Genomic DNA, 20,868 nt, shown 5'->3' on the forward strand with positions numbered 1-20,868 from the left:
ACTTCGGCGGGACTGCCTGCTCCTGCGGCGAGGCTGCCTGCGCCGTCGGCGAGACTGCCTGCGCCGTCGGCGAGGCTGCCTGCGCCGGCGGCGAGGCTGTCCGCGCCGTTGGCGAGACTGCCCGCGCCGTTGGCGAGACTGCCTGCGCCGGCGGCGGGGCTGTCCGTGCCGGTGGCGGGAGTGCGCTGGTCTTCAGTGGGCACCGTGCTCGGAGATGCTCCAGACTCCCGCACTTCCAGCAACCTGCCTTCCATTCCTTGGCTTTTCTCTCCACCAGGCTGCGGCGCTGCAACTCCAAGAGCTCTCGCAGAATCGACAGTATCTGGTCAGTGGCCGTGGAACTAAGGGTTTCCTCCTTTTCGGGACAAGGAAAGACTGCACGCGACCGCCCAACTTGTTCTGCCTTGCACCACGCCTCTTCTTCGGCCGCGATTTCCACTGTTTCATCGAGGGTCGAGGGCTTTCTCCTATCAAAATGCACCAAGTAATCCTCAATGTACGATGACCCATCGTACTCCCGAGCTCTGACACGCGGCGCCGCTCCGGTACGTTCCACGTCAGCGTGCTGGCCAACCGCATGAGCAGCACTGGATCCGCTAGCAGCGGTGTCAGTGTGCACTGCTGTGTGCCTGCCCGCATGACGAGGCTCGCAACCGCTGCGTGCCCCGGTAGGACTCTTCGGGGATCGACGGCAACTAACGTCAGGGCGGTGCTCACCTTCGCTGTCCGACTCGCTGCACGCCGCCTGCCACTGTGCCTGAAGATCACCCACTACACTGCACGACTTTCTCCGCCTACCGGTATCGTCCCTAGTCGATAGGTTCGGCGTCACTGGCACAACTGCCAAGGCTGATGTCCGGTCGTGGACCCGGCCGTATTTTTGCGTAAACTGTCCAGCAGGGATCGCTGCAGCCGATCGATTTCCCTGGAAATGTCGCCGATGGCTTCAGTGATACTCCGTGCCGACTCCGTGTAGCTTGCCATTTCTCTTCCCTGAAAATCCTGTAGAAAATCCCACCGCTGCCACCAATAGTAACGGGACCTTATTGGGTTCTTGTCCTCCGAGTCCGGCCAAACGCAAGAAAAGGGGACAAACACACAGGATTTCCAACTTCTGAAGAAACTCTCATTTATTCAGCACAACAACTCTGTGGTCAACCTGCCACACTGCTACCAGTACCACGACTGCTGATTCCCAGCATAGAAATACACACAGTCTGAACAAATGTATACAATTGTAACAACTTGCAATGACCCGGGCATCTTGCCAAACCTTTCCAACGTCCCCCCAACAAAAGAAACCCACTTAAGCAACCTATTTCCGGAGCCTATTTCCGGAGCGCGCGCCAGCCAGACCCAAAACCAGGTCAGGCCTGCGCCGCCGGAGCCCCTCCGCCGGAGCACCAGCGCTAGAAAGCAATGACAACAAAAATGTGCATAGACTGTCCGTTACAGTACGTAACGTTATACATGTACACAATTACATGGGAATATCACGTGTGCGCGCACCATGCTGTCACATTTTGCACGTGAACGCGTGTATGCCTATACTACACGCACAATGTTCGCTAAACTCTCCACAACGAGCTCACACTTTGGAGCCCAAAACCTACATTTATATCTTATCAAAACTTTACTTTAATGCCTCCAGTATTATCTATGAACACTAGCGGACAAATCCTAATGCAATATTAGGTAGCATGCAGTTTGCAAACAAATGATATTTCAATTCAAAAACGAGCTTCAAAAGTTGACAACGTACCTGTGTGAGAATTCGGCAGTGAGGTGCCGGTCAAGGGTTACGCAAGGCACAGGTCACGTACATAATAAGGGGCGTGGCTTAACTACATGTAAACACTACGTGCATATCATACGCACACTCTACAATGATATTGAGGTGGTGGCAGCCCGCATCCCGATCGAAATATGCCACACGCGCAAAGCGCGCCCCATAGGGATGAAGGAACGCCACGACCAACACAAAGGACCACACCCTTTACTACCTCAATCGAAAGGAAAATGACATGTACTCAAACTGTTATAGTTATAATAGAGGGTTTTTATATAAATGCAACGAACATCAACTTACGACAACAACAACTAACGTTAATGAGTAAAACGAATGATAGCAAAATTACATTACTTTCATGTACATGTCATTACAATATTGAGCATTAATTAGCCCTCAATGCAGGCTCTAAGATTGTTACGGAAAAACTCATTGCCTTCCTGGGAAAGGTATATCCCGTCATATCGAAATAAGCTAAACTGCGACCACCGAAATTGTGGGTGGTGCCGCACCTGAACTCCTACCCGGCGACTAAATGATCGGGCCCATTTGCTCATGGAACGCTGCTTCATCTCTACTTTGGAGGGAGAAAGTGCTCCAAAGTAGCACGCTCGGGGCAGTATATCCGACCAGACGAGTTTGGCCATTGGGAACCGTCTCAGGCATTCAAGCATGAAAACCTTAATTCGATGCCTGAAACAAAATGCGTCCAACCGAATTAGGTCATTTGTCCCTACATGGACAAAAAGCAATTCAGGGGGTGGCCACATAGCCGCCATCTCATCCAATAATTTTGGAACATCGCCTAAACCGGCTCCCCCTATCCCGTTCCAGCGGACTGGCCTGCAACCCAAGCGGCAAGCTGCCCGGCGCACAATCGAATCACCAATGATCCAGATATCACCTGTGAGAACATGTATTTGTTACTAGTTATTACAAGTGTAATACGAGATTTCCGGCAAGCTACATAAATGCCGTTGGGCGAATATAGCTATGTACAGCAGCAGAACGCCAGCGGCCCATCGCACGAATTCCATCGGGGCTAAACCCCCATTACCGATGCTGACGTTGCAGCATCGATGCAGAAGGAGTGTGCGCGGTAATGTTTATCCCCAGACCCCACAAACTGCAGCGTCGTTTTGAATACGACGTTTAAACTGGAATTTTGTCAGTGGGGCTCCATCAAAATGGCAAAATAAAGGCCCCGATGTCATTGGTCGCACCCGAGCGAAGTCTGCCAAGGCACGGACTGGACAGAGGGACGCATCTACTGACTGCATTCGGAGGATGGTTTGAAGAGGACCATTTTTATTCGTTTTTGTATTTCGGAAGGAAATGTGCACTGTGGCCGCCGGCGTCCCTAAGTCGACAAATTGAATATCAGAAAATTTTAGAGGGATTCTTGCATACAATGGCGAGAATTCGCCGCGGATTCCCCAATTCTCATAAACCCGAAAAAGGCAGCCAACACAACTACCTGAAACAATATGACCTCAAACTGTGATGCACAAACATGAGGGAGGGCTTGCAGAATCTCTGATAAAAATGTCAGAGTAATAGGCCAACGTGTGTCTGTTTAGGGACGGTCTCTACGACAGCCCTCCAATAACTTAGAGACCAAAAAATCTCGTGTGGGATCAAGAAAACCATTTAGTCTATGATAGTGAGCCACCCCCGAAATATAAGCTGCCAACCAGTTCGGTACGTTTTGTGAGTGTTAGGTGTAAATGCCGCCATTAACAGGCGGCTCATTTCACTTGCTACCAAATTAGTATGGGATCGGGGATCCGTGTCAAGACTACTGACGCGTGTGGAGCTACTGCCCGGAAACGATCCATCTGAATCCGTGAAGGGGAATCTGCAATTATGCTCTGAACCCCGGTACATGAGCTGCCTTAAATGAAATATTGTGAAACAGACATTTGCACACAAAACAGCGGGACGACTGCTTGTTGATTTATTGTACTACTGCACTATTATCTGTGCGAAAAAAATCACCTTACGATTCGCTAATGATGGTCCCCAACAATGCTCAGCTACAACTAAGGGGTAGAATTCCATAAAGGCGATAGACTGCGATAATGCTGGTAGCTCCGGGGACCAGCGACCCTGGAACCACTGGCCGTTATAATACCCCCATAGCCAAGGGAGGCTGCCGCATCAGTAAACAATTCCAAACTTGCATTGTTAACCCACTCGCAGTGATAAAATGGGGAGACCCCGTTGAAATTATCAAAAAATTCCAACCACATTAACAAATCCAGCTTTGCCCCAGGTGAAATGCGGACCTTATAATGCGGTTTCGTCAAACCGTTGGTTAATGCAATCAAGCGCCGAGTGAATGCCCGGCCGGGAGCTATGGCCCTGCACACAAAATTCAATGAGCCTATCAATGATTGTATTGCCTTCAACGACAACTTCGACTTCCCTAGCATTGTGCGAATTTGATATCGTAGCGCATACACTTTATCAGCTGGTACTCTAACTTGTTGTTTAATCGTGTAAATTTTCAACCCGAGATAGGTAATAACTTGACAAGCGCCCACCGTTTCTCTTCTGCAATGGGTACCCCTAACTGGATGGACACCTCCCTAAATGTTCGTAATATGGCAGTACAATCGTTCATGTACGGCCCCGCAAATAAGAAATCATCTAAATAATGAGTCACATCAAGTGACCGGGCAACTATCTTGACCTGGAATTCCAGGAAAGTACTGAGTGTTTCAAATAATGCACAGGAAATTGAACAGCCCATAGGGAGGCATTTGTCATAATATAAATAGCCCTGAAACTTAAAACCCAAAAGCTCGTAGTCAGCAGGGGCCACAGGTAGAAGTCGAAATGCTGACTTTATGTCAGATTTGGCCAACCACGCATGCGGCCCCATTGACATGACCATGCAACATCGAAAGAGGCATAATGTACTGTACAGTCATCCTTATCAATGAAATCATTAATTGACCCTCCCAATGGATATGACAAATGATGGATAAGACGGAAAGTATTGGGCTCATCCTTGGGTACTAGACCTATAGGAGAACATTGCAGATTAGGAAGGCCTATCAGTGAAAGGACCAGCAATTCTCCCCATTCGTATCTCTTTATCCAACTTTTCTGCAGCTACTGCCGGCCTTTCCGCTGCTGAAAATAGACAAGAAGAATCGCGGCTTATGCGTGGCCCTTTAAAGCCTAACTGAAAACCGTGTGAAAACCCATACTCTAGTGAACGTGCAGCCGCCCGATTTGGATAACAAGAAATCAAACTTCGTAAAACTGGGGTATTAATTGGCGTTGGGGGGACGAAAATTGGTCGGCTTGCTATTTTTGAAGGCGCTGGTGCTGGCTTGTTGTTCAAAGTTTGGCCTACCTGAGTTGCGTCCTATGTCCATGGTCGCAGCTGTATTGTCTGGTGGGGGGCTTAGACGATCGGGGTTGACCCCTAGTGTTGTTAGCACGCGTGAGACCAGTGTTACTTATTCTACATGTAATCGCCCCGTGCCCAAAGCGCATACAGGTACTACAACGATGAGCAAATTTGCAGGGGTGCCACCTACAGCCTTGAGAGCCATTATACGCAAAACAAAAGGCCGAGCCCCCTTTACCTTGCAGGTTCTTTCCCCGGTGTTGTAGGCATGGTACTAGCACTAGCACTAGCAACAGGCACTATGTGAGATGCGGCAGCAACCGTAACCCACAGTTCCAGTCCACTTCCGCCCAAGAATGACTAGGGTTGGCCTCCTGTCGCATGCCAAACTGTTTATCGTTGCCATCCCCACCCAGGGAATTGCAATGCTGCCATGCGGATTGTCTCAGCATATTTGAGCAACTCTGAAAAGCGCGAAGGGTGACGCACTGAAAAAAATAGCCATGAATGTGTGAAAAGCGCTCATCTATTTATCTATTGAATCAAGCTTCTTGGCCTGTGATGGGGCTGGTCGAAAAATCACTTTACCGTTTTCCACCGCCATGGTCAAAGCTGCACCTTTGTCAGCCGTGGCCACCGCCATTACGGCGTTATCACGATACAGTACCGCCAAGACAATGTATTGACTATTCCAAATTTTGTCTTTGATTGCGCTACTAACATGTAACCCAAGAAGCGGGACGGTCTGAAGGGAAGGTATCTGGGTGGGTCTATCAATTGCCACCAAATCGGTACAAGGACCTGGCATGACTGAACCAACGATGGGCGTTGTAACAGACACTGTACTCTTGGTACCTGTATCCCCTGACGTCCCGTTAATAGTGCTACTATCCTGACATTTGGCTGACTCTGCTTAGTGCTACTATAACCAGATAATTGAACCCCATTTGTATGGCAATATGGTGAATTAGCATTGGAACGTGTACTTAACTCACCAGCCATGCCGCTCGCGGACGCCTGAGGTTGCTGTCCGACGACTCCGGTCTCCGGCTGCCCTTGTTGCGGCCCTCCAGCCTGCAGATTGCCCCAAAATGCGTGCGGACTGTGCGGGGAAACCTGCTGAACCCCAGTCAGGAGAGCGTTCTCTTGTTGAATGAATCCGCCTCCCGCGTGAAACTGACCCATGGCGCTCCCGTGATGGCCGAACTCCTGGTGACCAGCTTGCTGTTGATGCGCCGGCCAAACCCCGGCCTGTGTTGCGGGTTGTGACCTGCCCGATTAGTGGAGCTGCTTAGGTCCATTTTTGGCCAAAATCGTGCACTTTGTGGTAAAAGCATGAAATTTGGCATGCGGGGTCGGAATGGGCTAGAAATCATTTTAAGATCGGGACCCATCCTGGATTTTGCCCATTTTGGGGGCGGAGCTTAAGTTTTTGAAAAAGGGGGTGCAAACAATAAAAACTGTATTTAACATCCATTTCCCTCGTTTTTTCTATGCGTTGAAGTAAGCTTAAACATAAAATAAGACATTCTAGCTTGTAAACACCTGTTATTTTCCACCCATTTTGTGGGCGTGGCCTAAATGTGTAAAAGAGGCAGTATATATTAGCAGTTTGGTTCAAATATATAAAAATACCATTCAGTTGGGTGGTAAAATCTTGAAAATTGGCATGTTTAGTCGAAATGGGCTGAAAATCATTTTAAGAGGTGGACCCATCTTGGATCTTGCCATTTTGGGGGCGGAGCTTGATCGGTTAAAAAGGGGAGTGCAAACAAATAACAATTTAGAAAAACTGTATTTAACATCCATTTTCCTTTGTTCTTCATGCTTTTAAATAAACAGAGACATGATACAAAATAATCCAACATTGTAACACTTGTTATTTTTTACCTTTTTGTGGGCGTGGCCTTAATATGAAAAGGAGTCCTCACATTAAAGTAGCTTCATTCAAACGAGGAAAAATCATCACTTTTGCTGGTAAAACACAAATTCTGCATTGGTTAACTATGTTTGCCATACACTGTAAAGATAAGTTTAAAAGGTTGCAAGGACTTTGTCCTTTTAGGGGTGGAGCTACATTTTAAAGTAGAGGGCTGAATATTCGCATAGAAAGGTTAAATGGTAATATTTCTACTGGGTATACTTACTCAAAGTGGTTTCATGTCCTTAGATGTTCCTGGTACATACAGCCTAGGCCAAAACATAGTTCTGTTTCCGATAACATGGCATTTGAAAATAGGGTAGGAAGGTAGGGAATTCTTGTGGGGTGCATTTTTTTTGTGTTGATCATATGTAGGTGTCTGTGTGTATTCCATGGTAAAAGGTGGTAATTGATGGTTTTTGTTTAATTTTTTCATTGTTCCCAAAATAATATTAGGGTAGGGGCTGTCAAAAATATGGTAGGTGGGGTACCGGAAGCAGAATTATTATTTTTGGCCCTATGAGTAAATATTGAAGCAATTGCCAGGAGTCAATAGCTGTGGATTCTCTCTTCATTGATACGACCACACTCTATTGAAAGTTAACAATCACGCCATCAGGACTGGGGTGTTATGGATCTGCTAAAGACCGCATTGTTGTTCCCCCTCACTCCCCCTATGTAATTCCTATATTTTTTGCGTGATTTTCCTAAAATTCGGCACGAATGTTGGTTGGTCAGTACTCTATTTGATGTCATTTTGGTAGATACCACATTTAGAGTGCACTTTCGAAATTCACTTCATCTAATTTCATTTTGTTTTACAAACACCCACATGAATTCAAAACGTCTGCGCCCAGAACGGCTTCATGGCTTTTCTGCGCAAAAAAGCGAGGAGTGGGTACAACCCGATCACAATGTTGAAATGGTCACAATTTTCTTCTGCCCTTTGTTTCCTTTTTTTTTTTTCTACATGATGCTCCGCTTCTTTTCTTCTAAACAGTACCTTGTATAAACATGAAACTTTGAACAAAGATTAACCCTTATCCAACATCTTCAAAAGTGGCCATCGATTGAACGAAGTCTTGAACAAAATAAAACTCATGTTGATATTTTGTAATCAAATAGACCATTAATTGACAAACAATGTTTTGTCAAGTACATGAAGTCACTTGACCTTTACTTTAATACGGGGCTTACAAAAAGTGAATGGTGTTGTCATCGCCTGAAAGAGCCCCCCCCCCCCCCGACTATTTAAAAAACATTCATCAACATTTTCCAAACTTACCCTGGGAACTTCTGTGGAAAAAATGGAATTAACAGTTTTTGGGAAAGCTAACAACATTCTACATGTTTTCATGGATTTTGATGAAACTTAGATGCAGTGACCCTTGGGTGCATGAAAAGAAACAATTCTTCATGGAATTACTGAGGTCAAAGGTCATGTAGGGCTCATTAGAGGTCATTGTTCAAATATGCTTCAAATGTTTCTTTGTCTACAGAATTTGATGGATCAGTTTAATGTTACTTAGAAGTTGGATGGAGTGCTCCTTGGGTTGGGGTTCATCACAACTCTTCAAAAATTGGAGGTCAAAAGTCATGTAGGGGTCATTTGAGGTCGTTGTTTAAAATTGCACACAATGTCAAGAGCATTTTTGTAAGAACACAAAATATATAGGCGACACATGCGATCCGCAGATATATGTCTTGTATTAATTCGTATCAAGTGGCAATGCTTTGGGCACAAATAATGACACAAATAATGTTATCAGCTACATTGTTGCTGTGATGTAAAGATACTGTGCTTTCAATACATACATTTAGTCATTCCTGCATGTACTTTGTATATTTTGGAATTGTTTATCAAAGTGCAAGCATATTTTTTAAGAAGCTACATAATTTCTCAAAAATATTAATCCCACCTTTTCAAACATCAAGATATTACTTTCCATGCAAGTCCAAACATCCATATGATATAAATTCAGCAGAACACACTGCAAGGAATTGATGTATACTCTGCGCATATTTTTTTTTAAATTATTTTCATGTTAACATGCCCACATATACATGAAAATCACTTGCAAGAATAGGTGAAGTCCACCGTTGCCCCCCCCCCCCCGTGATGCTGGTAGTGTTTACAAACAAGGAAATGCCGCAGCTGCTGTAACCTATGTTACTTGTAGCCAATCACACTAATTTAAATATGAAATATTTAATCTTCTGGAATATTCAACCCCCTACTTTAAATTGTAGCTCCACCCCTAAAAAGGCAAAATCCTTGCAACCTTTTTAAATTTATATTTACTGTGTATGGTAAAACATAGTTAACCAATGCAGAAGTTGTGTTTTTACCAGCAAAAGTGATGATTTTCCCTCGTTTGAATCAAGCTGCTCCAATGTGCGGCCTCCTTTCAAATTTAGGCCAAACCCGCAAAAGGGTAAAAATAACAAGTGTTTGAAAGTTGGAATTTTTTTTTTATCATGCCTCTGTTTATTTAAAAGCATGAAGAACAAAGGAAAATGGATGTTAAATATCGTTTTTCTAAATTTTGCACTCCCCTTTTTAACCGATCAAGCTCCGCCCCCAAAATGGGCAAGATCCAACATGGATCCACCTCTTAAAATGATTTTCAGCCCATTTCGACTAAACATGCCAATTTTCAAGATTTTACCACCCAACTGAATGGTATTTTCCATATTTGAACCAAACTGCTAACATATACCGCCTCTTTTACACATTTAGGCCACGCCCACAAAATAGGTGGAAAATAACAGGCGCTAAAACGCTAGAATGTCTTATTTTATGTTTAGGTTTATTTTCAAAGTATAGAAAAACTAGAAAATGGATGTTAAATACAGTTTTTATGAGTTTTTATTGTTTGCACCCCCTTTTTCAAAAAATCAAGCTCCGCCCCAAAAGTGGGCAAGATCCAGGATGGGTCCCGATCTTAAAATGATTTCTAGCCCATATTGACCCCACATGCCAAATTTCATGCTTTTACCACAAAGTGCACGATTTTTCGCTTAGCAGCTCCACTAGATGTCGATGTTACCGCTGGGCCGCCGACGGAGTGTGCGACCTCTGGATGGACAGGCTGAACATTAACACATGACGCGGCAGGCCGACCTCGAGTGGCTCTTGTTGCCGTCCGGGACTTCCTACCCCGAGCAGACCGACCTCCCCGGCCCCGCTGAATTCCGCCGCTGGTGGTGTGCATTGAGTCAAGACGGGCCGGGCGACGCACCTGTCGTTTTGGCCGTGGCATCTTGCCAATACGCGGGCCCCGGTCGCGTGTACTCCACTTTCAAGCTCAAGCCGAAATGACAAAACTGCCGCGAAAAGTACACACAGGTGGCGAAGAAAACTTTTCCTAAAGCAAGTAGCCGTTCCGAATTTTATTCCCACAAGTGTTTCCGAAGTGCATGTATAATCCACAAGGACCCGCATAATTCAGAGCAAAATGAAAAGACAATGTTGACTCTGTGGTCAGCTGAACAAATTAAGTGAAGGTTTGCTACCTAAAGTCCTGTACCAGGAATCTCAGCTACGGCCCGTGCTGTCCATTGGTCAGCAGATGCTGTCCGTTGGTCAGCAGATCGGAATGCAAGTTCCTGGAGCCTATGCAAATCAAGAGCCCCGTGCCTTTGGGCTGTAGCCCATCTGTGTGGTTACTGAGAATAATGCATTTTATTCTGTATGCAATAAAATGAAGTATGATCAGCATTGTTATCACATTTTTCAATGGTGTTGACATAAAATATATGTATCTGAAATGGAATGAAATGAAATGAAATTAATGTTTGTTCTGAAGTAGTGCAACAAAACTATGAAAACACAAACACATTAATCTATTAATCAGTGAAACAAATAGTCCTATAGCTGATTATGTCTTTGCAATTGTACATAAAGTTAACATTCACCAGTCAGAAGAGATAAACGTGCAACAACTATATGTGATTATCAGCTAGGTATAATTTTATTTCAAATCCCAACTAGGAAACTTGCAAGTATTCGGTAAATACTTATGAATAAATGGATAAATTATCAAACTAATTAAGAAAGAATACTCTAAGAACTAATAATAAAATTGACATCTATAGAAAGAACTTAATATTTTCATGAACAAGTAAAAGTGCAATATCGGTGTTAAACAGCAATTTACGATGAAGGCAAATTTATGAAACACCAACATGATATATAAACAAAATCATAGGAAAACAGAAGGGAATTCGAGAACTCGCCTATTTAAAAAAAAAAAACAGCATGAGCATAACAGTCCGCAAGCTGAAGTCAGAATGCCCGCAATCACTAACATGAGGCCTGTCCCGAATTTGACAGGGCAAGAAGCTAGATCGACTTCAAGACAAGCGCTACATATGATAGTTGGTCACAATTAATGGAATAATTGACGGAAATGGCTGGCCAACCCCTGTCTACCCCCAAAAAAAGGGAAGTTTTGGTGTTGTGACATAAAGTGGCGAAACCGACCACTGACACTATTTGTGGCGGAACTGGTGATTGGCTGAACCCAGGGGTGACTGGTCTTATTTATCCCAGGACTCTAGCCAACTCTATCCCACAAAAATATCTATTAGCCTCACGAACGGGTGAGCGGCTACCCATACGCAAGGGGGGACAATTAACGAACGGCGGACTAAGCCTGGGGGCTGCTCGTTTGGTGGAAATATACCACCGTTTTGTGATTAAGTAATCAATTGAATGAAATTAGAGTAACACAAGTAGCGACAATAAGCCTCAAGGTACATTCAGGTAACATTCACGGCAGACCTAGGTAATTCTCAGTGAATCTGAGTAAACCTCACAGAGACTAGTGATTCCAAAGACGATTATCGATTGGATTTTTTCAAGAATCTCAATCATCAATAGATTCGGTCAATAATTACAGCTTAACAATAATTTACATTAATCTACAATAATGTACAATTAACAGCAATTAACGAGGCGATGAATTATGGACATATATCTCACATATAGACATTTACCCTCAATGACTATAACAAGGGTCAACTGCACCCTTTGTAGTAAACTTAGCCTTAAGAAGCCCGCACGTGGTCAACTGCACCACATGATAATGAACTTATACAATCATAATCCCTGTGTCAAGGTTCCAATAACCCTCGTATAGATTGAGCTGTCCCAATAACCCTCACAGAGGAAAGGTAACCCCCAACCCAATGAATACAATATAATCCATATGTGTCATAAACCCCACACAAAACAGGTAACCCTCACAAGTGCTCAGAACACGGCAAAGAGTAAACTCGTCAGGCTAGCTTGTTCAATGATTACGGCAATGATCGCCTCCGTCGTAAAACCCCACCGAATGGTGTGAACCCACAACAAGCAATCTACCACCGAATCACAGTCTCACCAGCCTCTCAAACCAAGTTCTACAACTCCTAGCCTTTTTGTTCTAGCACTAATCAAGACACAATAATCAGCCTTGATTTCACGACTATAGCTTACTGCTAGCTAAACCCAGAGCTTCAACTCCCGAACCCAGCAGCACCAGAGCGTCCACCGTCACGGATGAGCTCCTACTCCCGACCGGGGAGTACGCAACAGCAACGAAGACCCAAGCAACGGCACCGCGACTTGACTAGTCCCTGAACCCCGAAGCTTGGCTTCTTGCGACTTGGCAACAGCACCAGAACGCATTCCTACTGCATTGAGGCCATCTTGCGAACTAACGAGATGATCTCAGGACCCCAAGCCACAGCATGCTAATTCGCGCACAGCCTGCATAATACTCGGTGCTGATTGATCACTGTACACCATGAATTATTAATCTCCTGATCACGCCGCACAATTTATTGCTGATTGGTTCACGCGCACTTTTGCGAATAATTAAGCACGCACCAAATGTCCTAGATCACGTGCATAACTTATTCCTATGGCCTAGACTCCTATACAAGTCTACATATACCTGTACCCCTGTTTCGTCACAAAACATATTTGCAACCTTTTTTTTTTCATTTAATTTCCAGAAACGGAGGAACGAATGAATGGTAAGTTGCCTTGTATTCTCTCAATTTTCAATTGGGGAACAGTTTAATGTCCTTTTGAGACTGGTTAATACACTGGCAAAGGGTACTGTACGTGTTTACTGTCATCATGAGTAAACCATGAACTTGAGCATTTAAGGATCGTTTCCCATCATATTCATGTATAAAAAAAATATAGCTATAGATATAGCTACATCGAGTCCGAGACAGGCGCTATATATAACAGTTGGCCACAATTAATGAAATAATTGACGAAAACGGAAGTTTTGGTGTTGTGACATACATATTTGCAAAAAATGTAGGTGCTTTCTTTGACCTTTTTTTTCATTTAATTTCCAGAATTGCAAATACGATGGATAGGTAAGTTGCCTTGTCTTTTCTAAATTTTCAATTGGGGAACAGTTTTATGTCCTTTTCAAATTGGTATACATACTAGCAAAGGGTACTGTACGTGTTTATTTTCATCATGTGTAAACTATAAACTTGAACATTTACTGATTATTTCCCATCATATTCATGTATAAAACAAAAAACAAAAAAAGTGACTGGTGAACTGAAAACTTTAAGATATATCATGTCTAAAGTGATGGAACACGATTTTGGGGGAATTAGGTATACTTTTTACACAGATGGGTTCTTGGTCACATGGGTCGGAAACGAGGAAAAACTCACGGAGACAGATTCTACAGTAGTATTCCGTGAGATCTTGGCTGAGCTCTGGCTGATACACAAAACGGAGAGTGAAACAAAAATTAATACCCTTGGAGAGAAGTTTATGTTCAGCGTCAGATATGGATGAGGAGGAAAGATTAACTACGGTATTGGAAGGAGGTGGTGGTTAATTGCCCTATTGGCAATTCAAATAAACGACTTCTTCACTGTCGTATGTAATTGCAGTGGCTTTGGGTGGACTCATTAGTTCGTTGCTTGAATACGTATTTTACCATACAAATTCGTATACTTGAACTCTTCTGGTCACTGATTTATAGTTCTTACTCCCTATGCGTAAAATTCTTTTAAATACAAAATTACATCATATATTAAAGGTTACCTTGAGCACACTTCCCCTTTATTTGCCAAATTGAATATTTTAAAACTTGGTGATATTTTTTTTTCATTTTGGCTAAACTTATTTTTCAAATACTCTCGTAATTTATGCCTAAAAAAAACTCAAGCCTTCTTTTTACCTAGTTCTTCAGTTCACACTCACCAGACTCGCAGTTCAGCTACAGGGGATCTTTTTTGTGAAACCAAATAGAATTGAGGTGTTAAAGAGAGTGTCTTTCATAAAGGGTCTATGCTGGAGTGGTTTAAATACAAACATTATACAGTCAGCCAGTTTTTCATCTTTTTTGTAAAAAATAAAGAATAATGTAACTGATTAAAACAACACTTACAATATTACATCTGTTCATGTTTTATTAAATCAAATTAATTAATCTCTATATATATATATTGCCCGGTCTCACATAACATGCATAACATGTCCCTGTCCCCATTATTAGCTGTTTCGGTGTACACACCGAAACAGCTCTTGCTTTCGTTAAGATTTTTTTGATTTTCGCAAAAATTGCGAAAAAGCCTTTCTTTTTGTTCTGATTTTTGGCTTTTCCGCAAAAAAGCGGAAAAACCTTTCTTTTTGTTCTCATTTTTGGCTTTTCCGCAAAAAAGCGGAAAAGCCTTTCTTTTTGTTCTCATTTTTTGCTTTTCCGCTTAAAAGCGGAAAAGAATTGTTTCTGTTCTGATTTTTTGTTTCTTTTTTTTTTGGCTTTTTCGCAATTTTGCGAAAAAGCCTTTGTTTTTGTTCTGTTTTTTTTTTTTTGGCTTTTTCGCAATTTTGCGAAAAAGCCTTTCTTTCTGTTCTCATTTTTGGCTTTTTCGCAATTTTGCGAAAAAGCCTTTCTTTTTGTTCTGGTTTTTTTTTTTTTTGGCTTTTCCGCAAAGTTGCGGAAAAGCCTTTGTTTTTGTTCTCATTTTTTTTTTTTTTTTTTTGGCTTCTTCTTTTTGTCGCCTTAACCCCATAGACTTTGTGCACGTTTTTTCTCAACGCCACTTTTGGCATTAATCTTTGTCATACATCATTCAAAGTTAGCATAAGCATAGTCCCTATAGCAAAGATGTGTCCCGAAGATTGACGTCATGGTGACGTCATCGACTAATTTATTATAGATTTTTGAATATTTAATTTTTTCCATAGACTTTGTACACAGAAATTTAAAAAAAATTGTCGATTTGCAAAGGGCATTTTTGACTCTTTGCCAGTAGTTCGTTTACACCAATCTTTGTCCAAGCAAAGACCCTAATTTAAACAACATTGTGTAATGATGACGTCATGATGACGTCATCAGGTGTGTATTTATAGGCAATTAAATTGTGACACTTTTAATATTAAAAAATGCATAAGAAATCAACCGTACGCGTCCGCAGCATTCTGTTGCTGGCAAGTGGTAGAATAGGTTGAGGTCTTTATTTCATTCAGTGTGCGTGAAATCACGTGACCCTTGCTTCCGGTCGAAAAAGGCCAAAACCGGAAGTGGCTTATCATTGGAAAGTGGTAATAGATATAAACTTGCTTTTAACGGTGTTAGTCTCTTGGCCAATAGTATTCTTCAAATCATCTACCGATGACGTCATGCAATCTTCGAGCGCCCTCTAGCGACAGGTTGAAAATTAGCAAAAATGTATTTTGAATAGATGTCTGTGGCGAAGATTGTCGTAATTGCCTAAATATTGGTGTATATGATGACCTTGACCCACTTAAGACGTGTGCGAAGTTTTAGGCAAATGACGTCATCAGACCGGAAGTTACAATAAATAGACCTTTTTTTCATTTAAAAATTCCTGAAAAATCAACCATGGCAGTTTTTATATTTGTTTTTACTTTAATTGTCAATTGAAGAGTAGGTCTAAAACATTTCAAAGTTTCGAGGCAATAAGCGAACTCGAACATACCCTGCGCACGCTTAAAACTTCACGTTGACAATACCTCTGCTTTAAAACATGCACAGGACAGGACGTCCACAATGTACATGTACATGCACGTACGTTGTACATAGGCACATACATCGTATGTCAGTCAGCCTGAAGCGCACGTGTTGCTAAGGTCAAATCCTGTCCACAGTGACCGTTTTAGCCGATTTTCGGCTAACTTTGACAGATTTTATGTTCATGCATGCGCATAGACAGGGACGTATTATAGCACTCTTGGCATTAATCTTTTTCAGATATCATTGAAAGTTTGCATAAGCATAGTCCCTATAGCCAAGACGTGTCCCGAAGAGTGACGTCATGGTGACGCCATCAAGTGATTTATTATGGATTTATGAATAATTAATTTTTCTCATAGACTTTGTACACAGCTTTCTCCACAAGTCTTTCCCTATACAACACTGATATATCTTACTGAGTAGTTCTGAACTTCGGCTGCGAATTACTATGAGAAGGAAAAAGAAATCGTATTTTTTTACGCATAGACAGGGACGTATTATAGCACTTTTGGCATTAATCTTTTTCAGATATCATTGAAAGTTTGCATAAGCATAGTCCCTATAGCCAAGACGTGTCCCGAAGACTGACGTCATGGTGACGCCATCAAGTGATTTATTATGGATTTATGAATAATTAATCTTATAGACTTTGTACACAGCTTTCTCCACAAGTCTTTCCCTATACAACACTGATATATCTTACTGAGTAGTTCTGAACTTCGGCTGAGAATTACTATGAGAAGGAAAAAGAAATCGTATTTTTTTACGCCTTTCATTTGATTAAAAATATTCCCAAGAGATAGAATAGCAAGTAATATTTTATAAAAATGTTTCAGTTTAAAGGAAAATCACGCATTTAAAGGTGCAGTTTTTCTGCTGTGGGATTTTTAACCTATTGACTTCGTACACGTTTTCAAGCCACCATTTTCATATTTTGGCGATCTGGAATCGTCATCAAAGTTACAGCCAAGGAAGACCCTCATACAAAAATTATGCCAAGACTATGACATCATGATGACGTCATCATCATGTGATTTATTATGTATTCATGAATAATTAATTTTTCTCATAGACTTTGTACACAGCTTTCTAAACAAGTCTTTTCCTATACAACACTGATATATGTTACTGAGTAGTTCTGAACTTCGGCCGAGAATTACTATGAGAAGGAAAAAGAAATCGTTTTTTTTACGTTTGCCATTTGATTGAAAATATTCCCAAGAGTCAGAATATCAAGTAATATTTTATTAAAATGTTTCAGTTTAAAGGCAAATCACGTATTTAAAGGTGCAGTTTTTCTGCTGTGGGATTTTTAACCCATTGACTTTGTACACGTTTTCAAGACACCTTTTTTATAACTTGGCGATCTGGAATCGTCATCAAAGTTACAGCCAAGGAAGACCCTCATACAAAAATTATGCCAAGACTATGACGTCACGATGACGTCATCACCTAATTTTTTTATTGATTTTTGAAAATTTACGTACATATAGTGAAGTCTTATATCTACAGAAATGTAAGTCCGATTGGGTTGAAACTTGGTATGTGGCTATACCAGGATGTGTTATAGATTAAAAATGAGGTGACGTCATGATGACGTCATACTGAGATTTTATATGAATATTTATTTTTTTGGACCTTTTAGCCATATCTCCCGAACGCAACATGCAAAATGCAAAATTCTTTTTTGCATTTGGTCTGTTATGTAATAGCTATTCGCAGAAAACTTGAAAAATGTGTGACGTCATCATGACGTCATCAAAATGCGATTTTGCAAAACTCATATAAGGAAAGGTCCAATTGTCATGAAACTTGGTGGGTAGGTAGTAAATCAGTATGCAAAGTTCTAAGTGACGTCAGATGACGTCATCAACAAATTTAAAAATATTTGTCGATTTTGAAAGTGCGTTTTCGACTCTTTGCCAGTAATTTATTTAGATCACTCTTTGTCCAAGCAAAGACCTTGTGCACACGCACATACCACGTAATGCCGAGGCCAAATCCTGTCCACAGTGACCGTTTTTTGCCGATTTTCGGCTAACTTTGACAGATTTTATGTTCATGAATATTCAGGGCATATTATTGATTAAAAAAAATCATAATGCGGAAAAGCCCTATGTTCTGTTGCAAACAGACATAGACCTCTAGTTTTTCTTTCTTCTTCTTCTTTTTGTTCCACTTCAAATGCCATTGACTTTGTGCACGTTTTTTCTCAGTGCCACTTTTGGCATTTATCTTTGCCATACATCATTCAAACTTAGCATAAGCATAGTCCCTATAGCAAAGATGTGTCCCGAAGATTGACGTCATGGTGACGTCATCGACTAATTTATTATAGATTTTTGAATATTTAATTTTTCCCATAGACTTTGTACACAGAAATTTTAAAAAAAATGTCGATTTTCAAAGGGCATTTTTGACTCTTAGCCAGGAATTCATTTTTACCAATCTTTGTCCAAGCAAAGACCCTAATTCAAACAACATTGTGTAATGATGACGTCATGATGACGTCATCTGGTGTTTATTTATGGGCAATTAAATTGTGACACTTTTAATATTTAAAAATGTATAAGAAATCAACCGTACGCGTCCGCAGCATTCTGTTGCCGGCAAGTGGTAGAGTAGGTTGAGGTCTTTATTTCATTCAGTGTGCGTGAAATCACGTGACCCTTGCTTCCGGTCGAAAAGGCCAAAACCGGAAGTGGCTTATTATTTGAAAGTGGTAATAGATATGAACTTGCTTTCAACATTGTTAGTCTTTTGGCTGATAGTATTCTTCAAATCATTGACCGATGACGTCATGCAATCTTCGAGCGCCCTCTAGCGACAGGTTGAACATTTTCAAAAATGTATTTTGAATAGATGTCTGTGGCGAAGTTTGTCGGAATCGCCTAAATATTTGTGTACATGATGACCTTGACCCACTTAAGACGTGTGCGAAGTTTAAGGTGTATGAAGTCATCAGACCGGCAGTTATAATGAAAAGACCTTTTTTTCTTAGAAAATTCCTGAATAATCAATCCGTACAGATATAATCTTGAATTGCCCATTAAATGATAGCGTAAACATTTGCCTCAACAGTGCCAAGTTCCCAGCTTGTCAAATTGTTCACACAGTTGACGCGACGTCGGCAAAAAATACCCTTGCCCACGTTGCGGTAGAGAGCTTTAAACCATGCACAGGATTTCCACAATGTGTATAGCACGTACACGTGGCTTTGAAACGTCCTTCAATGTACATTACGTCCCTTCATTCTCGCCAAAAGAGGGCAGTACATAACTTTAACGGTTGTACTGGCGCGCAGGCTAGGCTGTGCCAGGCAGCGTAACGAACGGCACAGAGTCTCGTCTAATTAACACTTTTACGGGATCAAAAGGATAGCGCGTTACAAAAATATAACGGCACACCGTAAAGTTAATGGCCCCCCATTCCCCATTCGCCAATCAAAAACTTTAACGGTTGTACGGGTGCACAGGCTAAGCTATGCAAGGCAACGTAACGAGCGGCAAAGAGCCTGATCTAAACACTTTTACGGGATCAAAATAAGGACAGCTGCGCGTCACCAAAAAAAATATAACGGCACACCGTATAAAGTGAATGGCGCCCCCATTCGCCAATCAGTAGACTTGTCTCAGTGATTTTTGTTCTGCTTTAGGGGAAGTTGGACACTTATGCAATTTCAATAAAATATCACACGTTTTTATTCTACAAGCCACTTTGGGAACTATTTTAAATCCAATCAACTTTAAACTCAGCATAGTCATTAACCATCATCTGAAGATGTATGCCGAAACTTTTCGTCATCGAGACGTCATCAGGGGTCACGTGACATCTATTTATAGATTCAATTTTTACAGCCTTATAACTTTAGAACTATGTGACCAATTGATCTCAAATTTGGTAGGTTATACAAACAGGGAAGTGTTATGAAAATTGATATGTCAAGGTCACGTGACCTTCATTTCCGGTTTTACCGGAAGTGGTAATTTAAGGCCCCAATATCATATATCGTGAATTATTAATAATCTGATCAGGTTGAAACTTCACATTAATACAAAGCTATATTGACAGATAATTATATTGCATTATTATTACTGTGCACATAATTATTGTCATGTCATGACATCATGAATATTTAATGAGACAATCTTTACAGTCCTATAACTATAGAACTATTTGACCGATTGATCTCAAACCTGGCAGGTATACAGACAAGGAAGTGTTATAGATAAATATTGACATGTCAAGGTCATGTGACCTTCACTTCCGGTTTTACCGGAAGTGGTAATTTTTGATCCTTATATCGTATTTCATGAATTATTAATCTGATCAGGTTGAAACTTCACAATAAAACAAAGCTATATTGACAGATAATTATATTGAATTATTATTACTGTGCACATAATTATTGTTATGGTATGACGTCATGAATATTTAAAAGGTTGTACCGGAAGTGCAATCTTTAAAAGTAATAATTTCAATTTATAAATTTCATTTTTTGTTAATCATTAAATCATTTTGTTTACGGTCCAATAGAGAATCAAAACTGGAAACAGCTCTGTGGTTGTTCACAACCACAACCTCTAGTTTTTTTTTTCTCTTTTATTTTTCAGACTTTTTTCTCATAGGATAACACGTGTTTTCGTTCTACAAGTCACTTTTGGCTTTTTTTCAAATCCGATCGACTTCAAACCTGGCACACACTAAGACCACCATCTGAAGATGTGTGCCGAAACTTTCCGTCATGATGACGTCATCACGTGATTTATTATAGAATTTTGAA

Source organism: Patiria miniata, unplaced genomic scaffold, assembly GCF_015706575.1.
Source record: "Patiria miniata isolate m_02_andy unplaced genomic scaffold, ASM1570657v1 HiC_scaffold_24, whole genome shotgun sequence".
Lineage (NCBI taxonomy): Eukaryota > Metazoa > Echinodermata > Asteroidea > Valvatida > Asterinidae > Patiria > Patiria miniata.